This window comes from Pteropus alecto, unplaced genomic scaffold (genome assembly GCF_000325575.1).
Source record: "Pteropus alecto unplaced genomic scaffold, ASM32557v1 scaffold22, whole genome shotgun sequence".
Lineage (NCBI taxonomy): Eukaryota > Metazoa > Chordata > Mammalia > Chiroptera > Pteropodidae > Pteropus > Pteropus alecto.
Window position 1 is genome coordinate 13,269,190 of NW_006434839.1, and position 15,902 is coordinate 13,285,091.

The 15,902-nt window shown below is 32.8% G+C and overlaps 1 non-coding gene across 1 annotated transcript; it reads left to right on the forward strand.

Annotated features, from left to right (window-relative positions):
• The first annotated feature begins 2,643 nt into the window (after nt 1–2,643).
• Nucleotides 2,644–2,750, forward strand: LOC112478838. Its single transcript, XR_003045968.1, has one exon. It is a non-coding gene; the product is annotated as a U6 spliceosomal RNA (small nuclear RNA).
• Nucleotides 2,751–15,902: the final 13,152 nt, after the last annotated feature.

Here is a 15,902-nt window from a genome sequence, read left to right on the forward strand (position 1 = left end):
AGGGACTCAGCCTTAAGCTGCCTGACTCCAGAGTGTGTGTGTTCAATTAACCACCATGCAATCTGCCTGCCATACAAAATACAGCTAATGTCAATCTGTTTTGATCTGAAAATAAACTGTTTACACTTGTGGTTTCTGGGAATTGGGAATAAGAATAAGAGTCAAATAAAAGTAGTTAGAAGGATGTAAGGAAGTAAGAGAAAAAGAGAGAAATGAATTAATAAGTATATCATCATGCCCTGGGGAAAATAATTTAAAATGTAGAATAATTTTACTTAATCCTAGAATCCTAGCAAGAAGATGACATAACTTTTTAAAAAAGAATGTCATTCATGCAAGACTTTAAGAAGATATAGAGTACCACAAAAATCAATCACAGGGCATTATATCCCCCAAAATTTAGGAATTATTTACTTTGGGGTAATATGTATTTATTTTCTCAATTTTTTTTTTTAAGTAAGTACATCTCAAAGTGGATGAGGACATAAATTTGGGGCAAAGAATGAGATTCTGACTATAATGGACATTTACTCGGGATTTGATTTCCTAGTATGCTTGTTAGAGAGATTTCTAGCTCTCTACTACTAAATGAACTTTATAATACAGTGGAAGGAAGTCAGACTCTGAAATTATCTTTGCTTTATCTGGTGACCTTTTGTTGTGGCCAGATAAAAGCATTTAACATCCTCATGATTCAGATTCTCCCTATGTGAAATGGGTCAAAGGATCGTTTTGTACTTTCTCATGTAAAGTTCTGAAATGTTTGTATTTTGAGACTTTTAAGAGAAAAGGGATAGAAAATCTTTGAGAGTAATACAATTGCTGATTTTAGAATAGCTTACAGTTTTAAGCTTTGAGTTTCTATTTGATTATGCTATATTTTGACATTATTCAGCTTATGACATAATAGAAACTGACACTACGAAATACGATGTTTTCCAGCCCTTCTTCATGAATTAACCTTTGGGAATGGTCATTCCTGGTGATCTCTCTGAAGTCTTTCTCTGCTTCTCCAGGACGTTCGTACTCTGTTTGTGCAGCAGAGCCTTTTTGCAGAAACACAAGTCATTTCCTTCAAAGGGTACCATCTATTTCTAATCTCTTGCTTATCCTTGATGTGCTGCAGAGGACTTTAAGAAAACCGTAATGTAACTTTCCATCTATCCTCCTATTCTCAAGAGTAAAACACCTGGTAACACTGCTGCTACATATTATATTCCAAACCTGAGTAAAAGAAAAAGAGTTTTCTGCAAATCCTGTCAGCCAGCCAGGACGCGTCTCCCTGAGCGATGGGACAGGGAATCAAGATCAGATTATTCTAGATGGAAACTATTGGCGGAAGGAACTCTGAGAAGTAGGGGTGTGGGGGGAGAGAGATTTATTGAGAACATTTAGACTTGGATCATTAGAAAAAGCAAAAGGCCAATCTTCTAGTAATTTTATCTATTCTTTTTCTTAAATCTTTCTGTTTACCCCCCACTCCAGTATATTTTTACTGAACCTAGGCCATACCTAAATGCATCATACTATAAAATCCAATGCAGGTTTATTTATATTTTAATGTGCTATGATGAGTTTAATTCTTTTTCTGAACCTTTCTGTTACAGTTATCTTTATCTTATACTATCTTGCTATTTACGTATAGTTATTTAAACAATTCATGAGTCATCAAGTTTACTCTTTTCTAATAAACCTTCCCCGCCTTCTCCTTTCTCATCCTTTCCTTGTTCTTCCTTCCTTCCTTCTCTCCTTTCCCACCTCCCTCTCCTCCTCCCCACTCCTTTTCTTCCTTTTCCTTCTTCCTTTTCCTTCTTTCTTTTCTGAGCCAAATGCCCTTTTGAACAAGTAGATCTACTAAATATCTTTATCTGTATAAATGCTTTTCTGAAGCTTTTGTATCATATGCATTACAAATTATAACTTCAAAAAAAAAAAAAAACCAATAGTGTTTCTAGGAAGTTTATAAATTTTTAATACTCTTTTATAGAATATATAAACTGTGGAAATCATTATAATTTCACCGCCTTATCTAAATAACATTTTGAAAAGGACATCTTTGATTATTTTTAGATTTGCGTTCTCTTTAAAGATGCTGCTTGATTGGAGTTTGAAAAGACACAAATCAGGGCTGAGACACTATAGTTTAGTCCCCAACCCCCAGGCCTAGGCCCAGTTCTTGTCCGTGACCTATTAGGAAATGGGGTGCACAGCAGGAGGTGAGCAGCGGGCACAAGCAAAGCTTCATTTGTATTTGCGGCCGCTCCCCAGTGCTAGCATCACCACCTCAGCTCCACCTCAGATCATCGAGCACTAGATTCTCATAGGAGCACCAGTCCCTGATGCCAAAAAGATTGGGGACTGCTGGCTAGTGATTGAAAGAAGGGTTTTGAAATAAAAAATTCCAAGGTGTGGATCATTGCTTCATTAAGGACAGCCTGTGTGACCTTCGGTGGATGAAATTCTCTATTCTCCTTGTTCCTCATGTGTAAAGCGAGAGTAACAATAGTCCTTGCTTGATAAGATTATTATGACGTGGGTAAATTTTTTTTTTTTTTTTGCAGAGTGCCTAGCATGTAGCAATGTGTCAATAAATTATAGTTTTGTTTTTGGGTTTTTTTTTTTTTTTGATATTTAAACACTACAGTGCTCACTTTGGCAGCACAGATACTAAAATTGGAACGATACAGAGAAGGTTAGCATGGCCCCTGCTCTAGGATGCCACATACACACTACAGATGAATATAGAAAAGAGTCATGAAGGCAAACTCTACAGGGACTTTAGAAGTCATTAAGCCTCACAAGATTAGATACTTCAAGAAACAGACCTGGCAGTAAAATCCATAATGGTTTAATAAGAAATATTACAAGAAAAGCAAATTAAAAACATAAAAGATTAAAAAAGATGATAGTATAAGAGTGTGCATACATACATATTTGTGAGAAAGAGAGGAAATAGTATAAGAAGGGAGAGAAAGAAATAAAGAAATGACATAGTGACTAACAATACTGTATGAACCATTTTTGTTTTGTTTTGTTTTTTTAATTCACATGTATAGTCCAGATAACCTTATACACTGATGAATTTTTTCATGTGATTTCCCTTTTCAAATTTTATACCACATTCATACTACCTATTCGATTATATCTAAAACTGTCTTAGCCTTACAGGCTTCTCCCTGATATTCTCATCACAACTAACTCGCCATGTCATAGAAACTTTTGTTTCATACACATTACAAATTATACTTTAGTCTTCTGTCACCTTGGCCATTCTGTTAATCTTTCGTACTGGACAGAAATATGTCTTTGCACAAGGTAGTATTTTTACATAGAATTTCTTCCTTCCACCTAATAGTCATATCCAGGTCATCTTATGTCTTCTCTGTGATATCCTTGTGTTTTTTTTTGTTGTTGTTGTTGTTTTTAATCATTATTGTGTACTTACTTGTTAGAATTCATTGTTTATGTTTTTTTTATTATTATTATTTTATGCTTATCTGCTTCTTGCAATTGCATTTTAAGCTTTTTCAGGTAAAAAATTTTATTTTCTCCTTCAGTTATATCTTCCAGAGTAATTAAGGGAAGTGATTCGATGAATAGTTGATTGACCAACATTTCCAGGTTCCTAATATCTCCATATTTAGTGCTAGTTTTTAGTCTCTTACGCTAATTGTTTCCATTTATACGGTAATTTGTCATCACAAAAATATAACCAATACTACTCATATTTGCAACATTTTATTTGCATTTTAACAGCAATTTACCCCCACAAAAAATTAACCAGTATTATGATATTTCTATTTGCATTTAAAAAATCCTTCTTCTAGAAAGCTCTTTTGCATTTTGACATTCTTAGTTGTGTGTTTATCATGAATGTAAAAGATAATGTTTCTTTTTCAATCACAAAGACGTCTTTTGGCTTGGCCAATCATGTCCTCTTGATTATACTTTGTGACCTATCATCCATGTCAGGACTTAAAGAATATTTTTTTTTTCTCATTTATTCCACCAAGCTCTCCTTCATTAGTTTAATTTTGGATGTATTCTTGCAGAGAAGCTCTTTGATCTTTAGTTATGGTTTGTTAAATCTCTGTCCTACAATGCACCTCCCCTTTATCCTATATCTAGGTATCATTCTAAATCTTATGTATCTTTCAAGCTCCATTTAAAATGCTACTTACTTCATGACACCATTCACAATTCATTTCTCTCTCTCAAACTTCTTCAGCACTCTGATTTCAACTGTACCATCGAACTTCACATTTTGTTTTTCTTTCATTCGGATTCATTGAGCACCTTTCATTTGTATGGTATTATGCCACAGAGGCATGAAGATGAATGAGACAGCATCTCTGCCTCAAAAAATGTTACAAAACTGGTTGGAGAGACAAAAAAATTATGTGGTGGGTTTAGTGATAGAACTAACAGCAATGTAGTAAAAGAGGACAGAGGAGGAATTTTTTTTTTTTTTTTTAGTATTTAGGCCTTAGGAAATTCTATCCAATAAGCTTACATCTAAATCAAATCTTTAAAAATGAGTGTGGAGTTGGAGACGGTATGTAGATGTATTTTAGATAGTGGGGAATGCTTGATTTTAACCTAATAGAGCATAGAGTATGGAAAATTACTTATACTTTGGAGATTTTTTGAATTATAGAGTCCTAGCTGAGAGTGGAATGAAATAAGGTTGAAAAATTCTGGGCTGGTCTTGGAGGGGTTTGTAGGCCAGCAAAGGGATTGGGCGTGATTTGTGGGCAGTGAGGATTATTGAATAGTTCTTAACAGAGGGATGATATGGTCACAATTGAATCTTAAATTAGTTATTCTTGAGATTCTGCAAAAAAAAAAAAAAAAAATGACTTTGAAAATGTCATACTACAGATAGATGAATTAGGAAACTTGTGAGAGTTCTGGTGATAGAGGAAAATTGCTCAAATTATGGTGTTGGTAGCAGTAATGGAAAAGATAAGTTGAGAGATATGCAGAATTTAGAATCTGAAAGACTTGTTGATTTATTGTACTGAAGGGAGAGGATAGGAGGAACATCAAGAATGACTGTCAGGTTTTGAGATTTATAGTAGTTCTACAGTTTGCTAGGCAAACATAGATGGTGAGAGTGGGGTGAGGGAAGAGAGAAATAATTAACTACAGGATGGTCATGAGAGCGGATGAAAAAATTTGCCAATGAGAGAGCTTCTTTGGAGACGTTGTAAAAGGACTCTTGTGACCACATGACCATATGTTTCGTAAAAGTTGAAAAGTGAGACGTTCTAATTGTAATAGATTAAAATCGTTGCTTTCAACTCTTGCTTTGCTTTAATTATACCTTCGCTTTTGTTGAGTGGTGTTGAAGCAGTAGGCACAGAAATGTAAAGTTTATTTAGGGATACATTTAATTTAAGTTTACTGGCTTATATTTATAAGGCTTCAGTTATTTGTATGTATAAATGAGTGATGGGCTTCCTGGTAATGGGATGGGTTCCAGAAACACTCTCATCGCACACATGTGGACCCATTTCCCTACCTGACATGGTGACATAGATAACGAATTACCTTGTGAAGTGTATTTCAGATTAGTCATTGTGTAAGAAAACTAACAGCTCACGCATAAAAGAAAGTTGATAAGCTTTCCCAATTTGAAAAAAAAAATCCTACATTTTCTACATGACTAATAATAATGAATTATGAAGCTGAAACTTTCTTGAACTATTAGTAATAAAAACAAATTTCCACCAAATTTTTCAGAGGAAAGACTAAATTATTCTGTTATAAATAATTATAAAAAGTTTATTAAGCAGTCTGTTAACAAAAATATTTTTTTCAAAATCTATTTCATGATGTGGTTAATTTTGGATAGCTTTTTAGGATTGGTAATTTATTGTGATTTTTATTATCATCTAAATAAATGCTTTGTACTTATTTTGTATTTATAAATTGTATTTTTTTTCTTAAAAGAAGCCTGCAACATTTTTCACATCCCACAAAACCTGCATCTCCTATTAAAACTATTGACCTTGATGAAAGGACTATCATGTGGGTGATAGACCAAGTGTCAATAGAAAATTAAAGACACTCAGAAGGTTGGTTAGAATTACCAGTAAGAGGAAATCTGAGAAGCAGATTCCAGAATCTAAAGAGGTGCTTTATAGAGATTGTGAGGAGATAGAATGGAGTTGCTGAAGGTCTGGGTCACAAAAAATTATACATCCTATTTGCTTGCATATGTCTCCATTGCTGGTGTGTCTATTCCTGGAAGAGGATATTACTTTTTTTCTCTATTCACTGTAATACATGTTTTGACTTGACTTTAATCAAAAATATTTTATTTCATAGTTAGAATTCCATTGCTTTCATGTAAACATTTCATTGTCCCATTTTTCTTTTTACAACATTCAACAATTGACACATTTTCCTTTGAGCACAGAATTTGTTTTTGATCTTGTTTCTTCCTTTTTTTTAAGCCTTAACTGCTATTTAACTATTTTACTTTTTATATTTGAATAGTTCCTTTGTTTTCTACAATTTGACCCCATATCATGTATAATATGGCCTTATTGACACATGAAATTTCTTATTTTAATTTCATTCATTCATTCATCCATTTATTCATTTATTTATTTTGAGCCAAGACTGAGAACTTGGCACAGAATAAAATGGAGAGAAAGATCTGGTTCCTGCCCCTGGGGCTTTGGACTTCATTATATTGTGCTCACTGTGCATAAGTGTACTCTGGGCCTCTTGCCAGGAATTATCAACTGGGCTGCCTAATACCAGGCCAGGTATGACTTCTTTCATCCCCAACAGTAGGTGAAGCCCTGTCTATCTTATAACTTCACTACAAATAACACTCTCTTCCTTCTTCATTTTTTTTTTCTCGCTAACACTTCTTTCTTGAGGCGGTCCATCTAGTTAAATAGGTAAAAGTCAGAAAGATACAAATTAAGGAAATTAGAGAGAAGCAGTGCCTAATGACAACAGGCCCAAGACGTTTTCTGGAGTAAGTAGCTAATATATAGAGAAGGTATATTTGGGTTTTTGTCTAAGATGGTAAACTCTGCTCACTCATAGTGATAAAGAGACTTAAAAGGAGAGAAGGAGCCCACTATGGTGTGCCATTAGCTTAAAATTTAATTTTTTTTTTTTATTTTAAATGAAGGGCTGTTGACGTTTGGGGCAGGACTTGCATTCATTTTATAGTGTAACATATTATCCTTAGAATTTTGCATGGAGCAAAGCTTAGGGAGCATTTTAGTAATAATTTAGTAATAAATGGATTTTTACTACTATGTTGTGTTAAACTATATTGTTTAATAAATACTTTGGGGGGCTATTGGGATGGAGCCAAGTAAGAGGTTAAATCATTCATTTATCTCATTCGTTTAAACAATTGGTAAGTGTTTAATTGAATTAGATGCTTTGCAAATAGTAAAACTACAAGAAACACTCTCAGATTCCCTGCTAATATGTCTTATTGGTGGTCGGATGTTTTCATAAATTGAGAATAATAGTTTTTTTTCTTATTGCACTTGCCTGACTTTGAGAAAAATAGATTATCAAGGTCCTAATGATACCAATTTGTCTAGGAAAGCATAAATACTAAATGCTAAACATTAAGTGACATTAAACTGTTCTTGAAAGTCCAAGTTCATTTTGCCACCAAATCAAAATTTTGTAGTGACAAAAACTGTGTGAAATGCATATGATATCAATGAAGTTCTTCAGTTGAAATTCAATAGGATTATAAGATTTTATAAACTGCAATGAGTAAAAGCTTAAAATAAAAATATTAGTTATTATCTGATTTATGTATTCAAATTTTGTAAATGACACTATTGTCTGATAAACTCCTGAGTTTAGACCATGGATACATTCAACTATTTTTTAAATTATTAGCGAATCAAGTATAAGCTTTTTATTCATTATTCTATATGTCCTATTGAATCTTTTATAATCAAGTAAACTATGTATAAGAAAATCAACAAAAAAGCTTAGTATAAGATTATTTTATATTTTACCTCTCTTCAAATTTCTACTTAGAAAATTATCAATAAATTCTTTAAAGTCAAACCCATTATATTAGTTCAGAAGTTATCAGATCAACTTCTCTATTTGGTTCGATATATTGTGAATTTTTTGATAATAATAGGTATCACACCTATGTCTGAATAAGTCTAAAAGGAATAATATTACATTAGGTAAAATAAATCAAGGAATTGATATTTAAGGTAAAGATGAAGGACTAAAGAGGGTCAAAAATAGCACACTTAGATATTGTGCTAGGGAGGATCTACTCTGTTAGGAGTGATTGCAAAAAATATCTTAGCTGTCTATAAGCTCAGTATGAGCAAAACATTGTGACTGGGTGTTAAAATCAGGTAATAAACATTAATTTATTACTAAACCACACTAGTAGGAGGACGCTTTTGGATCAAAGAAGGCAATAGTGCCATTTTTCCATTGCATTGTCAGACCATTTATGGACTATTATATATAGGTGGAGAAGCCTTACCTTACATTTTAAAAATGTTAGAGAACTTGGAAATTATAAAATATGAAAAATGTTTGAGGAAATTTGTGATGTTTAACCTGGAAAAAATTAACAGGAATTTTTTTTAAAAAATTAACAGGAGTTTTTAAAAAGGAATTATTTGTATCATTCATTACTTAGAGGCAAACAGAATCAAAGGATGAATGTTACAAAAATACACATTTGTACTTCATGAGTAGCTTTTAGAGTAAGGAATGGGTCTTTTAAAGAAGTCAGTTCTCAATCACTAAAAGGTTTTTAAGAATCTAGGTAAAGTTCTAGGAAGGCTTCCTGTATGGTGAGCTTGGGCCAGATGACCGGTGATCTTGCCTTCAGTGTTCAGGTTTGAGGACGGTGACTTCCATAAAACAAATAAGCTGTATTCCTGATCTACTGACACAGATTTTCTGAGCTTGTGCCCCTAGATTTGTCCTCACCTCTCAGGCAGTAAAAGATGATAGATTTATTGTAAAAACAGTAATTTTATCGAACACGTATTTTAAATTTACTATCACTTATTCAATATTTATTATTACTCAAAGAAATGTGCCAATCACTTTGTAAAAAATGGCTTAAAAAAGTCTAAGACACACAGTTAGTAACACAGAGATGTTATTCCATACAAATCAGGAAAAGAATAGATTTAGAAGTGATGATGCATTATAATTTAATGAAAGAAGGTCTGGGACTCAATCACTGCTTTGAAGACCCCAAAGATTTCCTCTTTCATTTCCAAGAGGTAGCCAAATCAAATTCACATTTCACTGAAGCAGATTTCAGAAAGCCAAATTTTTAATAAACAATCAGCTATAGAACTGTATATGCATTCTGGAAATATTCACAATAATACTCCCTGCTTTTAAACAGTTCTGAAAAAATAATTGGTAGTCATTTTATTTATTCACAAAGAAAAGTCTTAGTTACAAGGTATAGAAATACAGGAAAATCAGTATATTCTCTCTTTCCAGGTTGAATAAATAAATAAAGAGCTGAAGGTGGACCATGGATGTGCTTGGAGATCATGAAATCTGAGGAAGAAGGTTAAGATGAATCAAACTTTTAATGGTATTACTCTAAGATAACTGGGCTTTTATTCTGATATACAAACGATCTTATATGTGTCAACATCCTTAATTTACTTATCAGAAAGTCTGTGGCCAAATCTCAAGTCTTTTCCTTTTAAGTCATGACAACCTGGTTCTAATCCATAGTGTTGACATTACATTTTAAAGCTCGGAGGACAAATATATAACCTTAATTGCCAATTAATACAGCTTCTAAGTACCAATCAGAAAATCAAATTTTATGATTCCAATGCCCATTGAAAGCCACGAGTCAGGAATAATGTCATTATAAACTATTTGAGTTGAATTAAAGAATGTTTACTTTGGGTACAACTATAAATTCTTAAACTGACAATTTCAAGAAGAAAGATAGAAACCTCTAAATGGCGGATGTAGCAATAAGAATGAACTTGAATGATCAGTCCGGGGAATTTAAAAAAAAAAAAAAAAAGGGAAGAAGAAGAAGAAGCAGGTCTTTTGGAAGCACCATAAATTATGCTGTTAAATTGTGGCTGGATTCTAATGCAAACCCAGGTTACCCGGGCATAAAAGACAGCAGCAGTTGGCAAATAACTTTGCTATTTATTTTCTGGATAAGCCATCTATCACACTTCTTTCCTCACCAAAATGTACTCACACACCATGGAGAAAAAGAAATTGGTAATGATGAAGTGTAACCCTGGAAACTTCTTTTCTGAACGTTGTTAGTAGAATCAAGTGAAAAATCAAAGTCCTCTGTAAATTAACAGTTTGCTTGTTTGTCTAAACCAAACAAGAGGGAGATATTCATCTGGTTGCTAAGCAGACGGAGTGGTTACTGAAATGTTTCATGCCCCACTTGACGAGCCTGTCAGGTGCCTTCTCTGAATCCACTGCCACAAAGTACACCAGTCTTAACCTCAAAGTTACAGAAATGGCATCTCGTCATGAAAACTGGCAATTCTTCCAAATCTCAAAAGAGGAATAAAAGTGGATGGAGCACCCATAGTTTATAAATACTTGAGGCAAATAATCAATAGCAGGGATTTTTCCAACGTCTGGAGCAGAAGGATTTAGAGATATTATCACTTCAAATCAGAGAACTTCTGCTTTCCATGCTATTCCAAAAAAGAAGAGGGTCCTTCTTCATCACAGTTTTATTTATTTAATAATTAAGAGAAGATTTAGGAGGGGTAGTGAATATAAATCTTAATGCACAATCTTGAAGATTCAAGAAACATCCTATTATTTTCTTTAAATCAAATTAAATCTGATCCAAACTTCTATCCAGCCATTTGATGGAAATTTAGGTAAATTTTGGAGTTATTCCTCTCTCCTTATCCTCTTCAGAACTATTTAGTAGCAGAATTGGCAAATGCCCTCACGTGAGTCTGTAATGATTGCTACTGCACTGATAATTGCCCAAGTCCAGAGTCACCAGGAAGTTGTCACTCTTCTCTGTTCTTGTCTCATTGCCAAGCCCGGAATCCAAAATCCTAGTTGGAGATGAGAAGTCCGGTGCCCTGTAATCACCTTTGAGGAAAGGGAGCATAGTCACTCCCTGTAAAAAATCAGATACAGAAGAAAAAACACCATTCGATATATTAAAAAAAAAAAAGAAAGAAAGAAAATCAAACACAGGTAAATATATCAGTACATTATTCCTACAACAGAAATATTGTCTAAAATGTTTGCTTGAGGTCCAGATTGTTTAACTTTTATTTTGAAATAATTTTAGATTTACAGAAAAATTGCAAAATAGTAGTTCCCGTTTACCCTTCACCCAGCTCCCGCCATGTTAATATCTTACGTAATCACAATAAAAAGATCAAGACCAGGAAATTAACATAGTTGCACTACTAATAATTAAAATATAGACTGCATTAAAATTTCACCGGATTTTCTTCTAAACGATCTTTTTACATTCCAGGTCTGGTCTAAGGTTCCACGCTGCATTTACTTGTGCTGTCTTCTTAGGCTCCTCTAATCTGTGATATTCTTCAGTCTTTTTTGAAGACCCAAAAGGCTTCCTCTTTCAGTACCCAGAGGTACCAGATCAGATCCACATTTCACTGAAGCAGATTTCAGAAAGCCAAATTTTTAATAATCAGGTATATAACTGTATATACATTCCAGAAATAGTCACGATAATGAATAAAACTGCTGTTATGCAGTTTGGAAAAAAATAATTGGTAGTTGTTTTATTTATTCAAGAAGAAAAGTCATACTTATAAGGTGTAGAAATACAGAGAAATTAATACGTTCTCTCCTTGACACTTTTGAAGAGTATTGGTTAATTTATAGAACATTTTTCATTTGGTTTTGTCTAATGTTATTTTTCTGGGGTTATACATTTTTAGAAAGACCACAGAAGTGTCTTGTGCCCTTCTCAATGTCAGGGGGTACCTCATGTTAGTAAGTCTTTTTGTTGATATTACTAGTGATCACTTGGCTAAGTTTCTGCTTGTGGGTCTTGAGTTTCTTCATCGTAAGTTATTCTCTGCCCATTTCTAATTAATAAATATCTTGGGGAAAATATTTGAGGTTCCTCAAATGCAATTCTTCTTTAAAGTTTTATCCATTAATTTTAGCATCCATTGCTAGATCATGGCTGCAACAATTATTATTATTATTATTATTATTATTATTATTATTATTATTATTATGGTGTGTGCCCAATAGTAATTTTCCCCTTTTATTCTTCAATATTTATTAACTAAAATTCTTTAATAAGGAAGAGCTGTCTCTTCTTATTATTTTGTTTATTCAATTTACATCAGTATGGATTCATAGATACTTATTATATGGGTTATAATCCAATAACATTAAGAGTTCAGAATTTTAAACTATAATAATACCCTATTTCTTTGAAAATAGTCCATTTGTTCTTTTGACTTTCAAGATGAATGGGAGCAAATTAAAGAAGTCATTCTCTATTTTTGGCCATCAGTTTTCAGCAGGCACTGAGTAAGGTGACTGCTAATGACACTGGCAATGGGTAATACTTTTTGTTGTATTATTGTGGTTGACTTCAGAGAGAGATTAGCAATACTTTTTGAACAACTGTTGATTTCATAAATTTTTGAACTAAAAATAATTTAAAACAACACTTATTTTTTAGCAAGAAAATTAAAGCAAAATTTCATGTTTAGTATCTCCCTATGGCAGTAGCTTAAATCACTTGTATACTCATAGTTAGAGCCACATCAAATATATAAATTTTCCCTATCCTAACCAGAGGTTATAAATATGACTTTATATACCTATAAGTATATTTATAGGTATATAAATATATATACCTATATATATTTTAGGTATATTATATATATTTTAGGTATATCAAAATACATACCTGTGACACATATTTTACTGTGGCTATAGAAGAGAAATCTTGAAAGGAAAAGAACTATAATCTTTTTCTGTATACCTTAGAAATTTCTAATGAAAGCTTATTCAGAAAGCTTTTTCTTATTGCAAATTGCTAAAAATATCTTTACAAGGATAGTCAAAGAAATTTTACTTCAGCCAGACAGCAACCAGCCAAATATCTAATTGTATCTGCATACTTTATTCAGAGAATAGGCTTAAAGTTTTGAAATTCTGAATGGGTCATTATAACCAACAATAAGTAGAAAGCAGAGACCTTTCAAACTAAAGATAGTGCAAATTTAGCAGTGGGTAATTTTAAAAGTTTGAATGTCATTTAAAAGTACCTAAATTATTAAATAAAGATAAAACTTATACATGTATTTCAAAAGTATAAATTAATATTTATTTTTTTAAACAGTTAAATTTTTCTAAAATTCTTGAGGCCATCCATTTACATTCTAACAATTCAAAAAATACGCATTCTGAGATTCTTTTCTGTTAAAAAAAGAATCAGTTATTATAATTAAAAACACTTTTTATTCTTAAGAGTAGAAATAAGAATATTAAATTGTAACCTAAGAAAGAAATGTGAGGGGCTTATGTTAAGGAGGCAAGATTTAGCTTATGAATATTAACGACTTTAATAAATAAATATGTGGATGTCATAATCCTGTATAGGAAAACAATATGGCAAAACTGATAGCTACCTCAAGTTAACCCACACATTACAAGTTAATCTAGATGTTCCAAGCCAAGTCTTAAAAGATATTGCTTGAACTAGACAAAATAATTCTAAAATTCATCTGGGAGAAAAAAAGTATGCAAAATTTATTTGAGTAAAGCATAAAACAAATAAAAGGGGTAGAGATATGCCTGATCATTTCATTTATTCATTTATTTATTTATTCATTCATTCATTCATTCATTCATTTATTATTCTTAAAGCAATTTTATTTATTTATTTTGTATTATTTATTTATGGTGGTAAACACACAATAGAATATGTAGATGTCAAATTATAATGTATACCTGAAAATTATATAATTGTATTAACCAATGTTACCCCAATAAATTTAATTAAAAAAAAAGAAGTTCAGTTTCCTTCAGCTACCATATATTTGATCCCCTTTACCCATTTCACCCTCCCCCATCTTCCTATATTTGACCCCCTTTATCCCATCTACCTCTCCCCTCCTCCCACACCCCCTACCCTATGGTAAACCTAAAAGCAACAAATGAACAGGACAAACAAACAGAGACTCATGGACATGTACTATAGACTAGTAGTTGCTCAATCATTTTAAAACTGCATTTTAAGAGTACAATACATCCAGTCTATCCCTTTCTAACACGTGTTTCTGTGAGAAATGGTATTTTGATCCATGTTAGGATGCTCGGAATTCAGATATGTGATCGACTGGAGTGTGTCCAGTGAAGACATTTATTTTAAGAACTTACTTCTTATTTCTCCGCCAGTATGGAAGGATGCATCACTATTGAGAGAAAGTGCTATGACAGAATGAAATGGCCATAACTAAGAAATAAGTATAAAAATAGCACTTACTGGCCTATGGCCATGCCACTCTGCACAAGCTCGATCCTGGCTGATCTTGGAAGCTAAACAGGTTCAGCCTTGGATGGGAGGCCACCTAGGAAGACCAGGTGCTGTAGGCGTAAAAAATAAAAAAAAATAAGAGATTGTAAGCCGACAAGGTCCTTGCAATGTGAGGTCAACCAAGGGTTGCCTTCCCTAAAAAAACAAAAATAGCACTTACTTAAACATAAGCAATTTTTTCAACTCTTTTCAAATTTTATTCCCTAAAACATGTTTTTTAGTTTTAAAGAAAATAACTTTCAAATAGCCTAAGTAGTATAGATGAGTGATATTTAACTGTAACTGAAATATTTTTTCAGGTCACTCGACTTTTTCAAAGAATGTTGGTTAAAACTCAGAAGTAAAACTTTAACATAATTTATTTTAAATTTGATACACCTCATTAATAAGACATTTAGAACCATTTTGTAAAGTAAAAGGAGCTATTTATACCAAATACTAGTGTGCTAACTTTATTTCATATTATGAAAGGTTTATACTCTATCTCTTACTACCAAAAACTAAAACTACATGCCAATTGCCAGATAGATTTGATTTTAGCAGTATGTGCTTTTCTCGTTCTCCTTCTTCAGCATACAGTAAAAATTTGATCACGGTAGCTAATGAACTCAATTGAATTATGTTTGATATTTACATTTTGATTCACATTTAACTATTTCCACAAAACTGAAGTCCGAAGTTTATTACCCACAAAGTGGTAGAACTGAATTATTGTCCTAATTCTCCATTCCTTCCTGTATCTCTGTCCTTAGCTATGCAGCTTTGCCCTGCGCTCTCCCTGTGACCCAGCCTGATTTACCACTCCTAGATTTGGCCTTGTGGCCTACTTTGGCCAATAAAATGACAAACAATATGCCGATTTCTAGCCTAAGCCATAAGAGCCTTTAGTGTTTGGGAACACATGTTCTATTTTTGATTCTGCCATCATCTTGTGAATGACATGTCCAGGTTAACCTGTTCATCTTAGAAAAACAATGAGAAACAAATGCAAAAAAGCTGAGCCACTCCTCTGAGCCCAGCCTAGATCAGCTACTTAACAGACAAATTTAGGAGACCAGCTAAGAATAAAAGTTAGCCTGTCCAGGCTAACTTAGATCCGCTGACACTAGATAAAAATGTGAGAAACAAATGTTTATTGTCCTAGGATACTGATGTGATGTGCTTGGTGGTTTTGTAACAATATTGTATCAATAGCTAACTGATAAACTCTCACAGGTACTGAAAGATTGCCAAGTCTTATATATCCCTTCTGCTTTATGAAAAACTTAGAGTTTTAGTTAACCGTTTCACTTAATTGCTACAAATTAAGTTATAAGAAACAGCTTATTATTTTATTATTTTATTATAT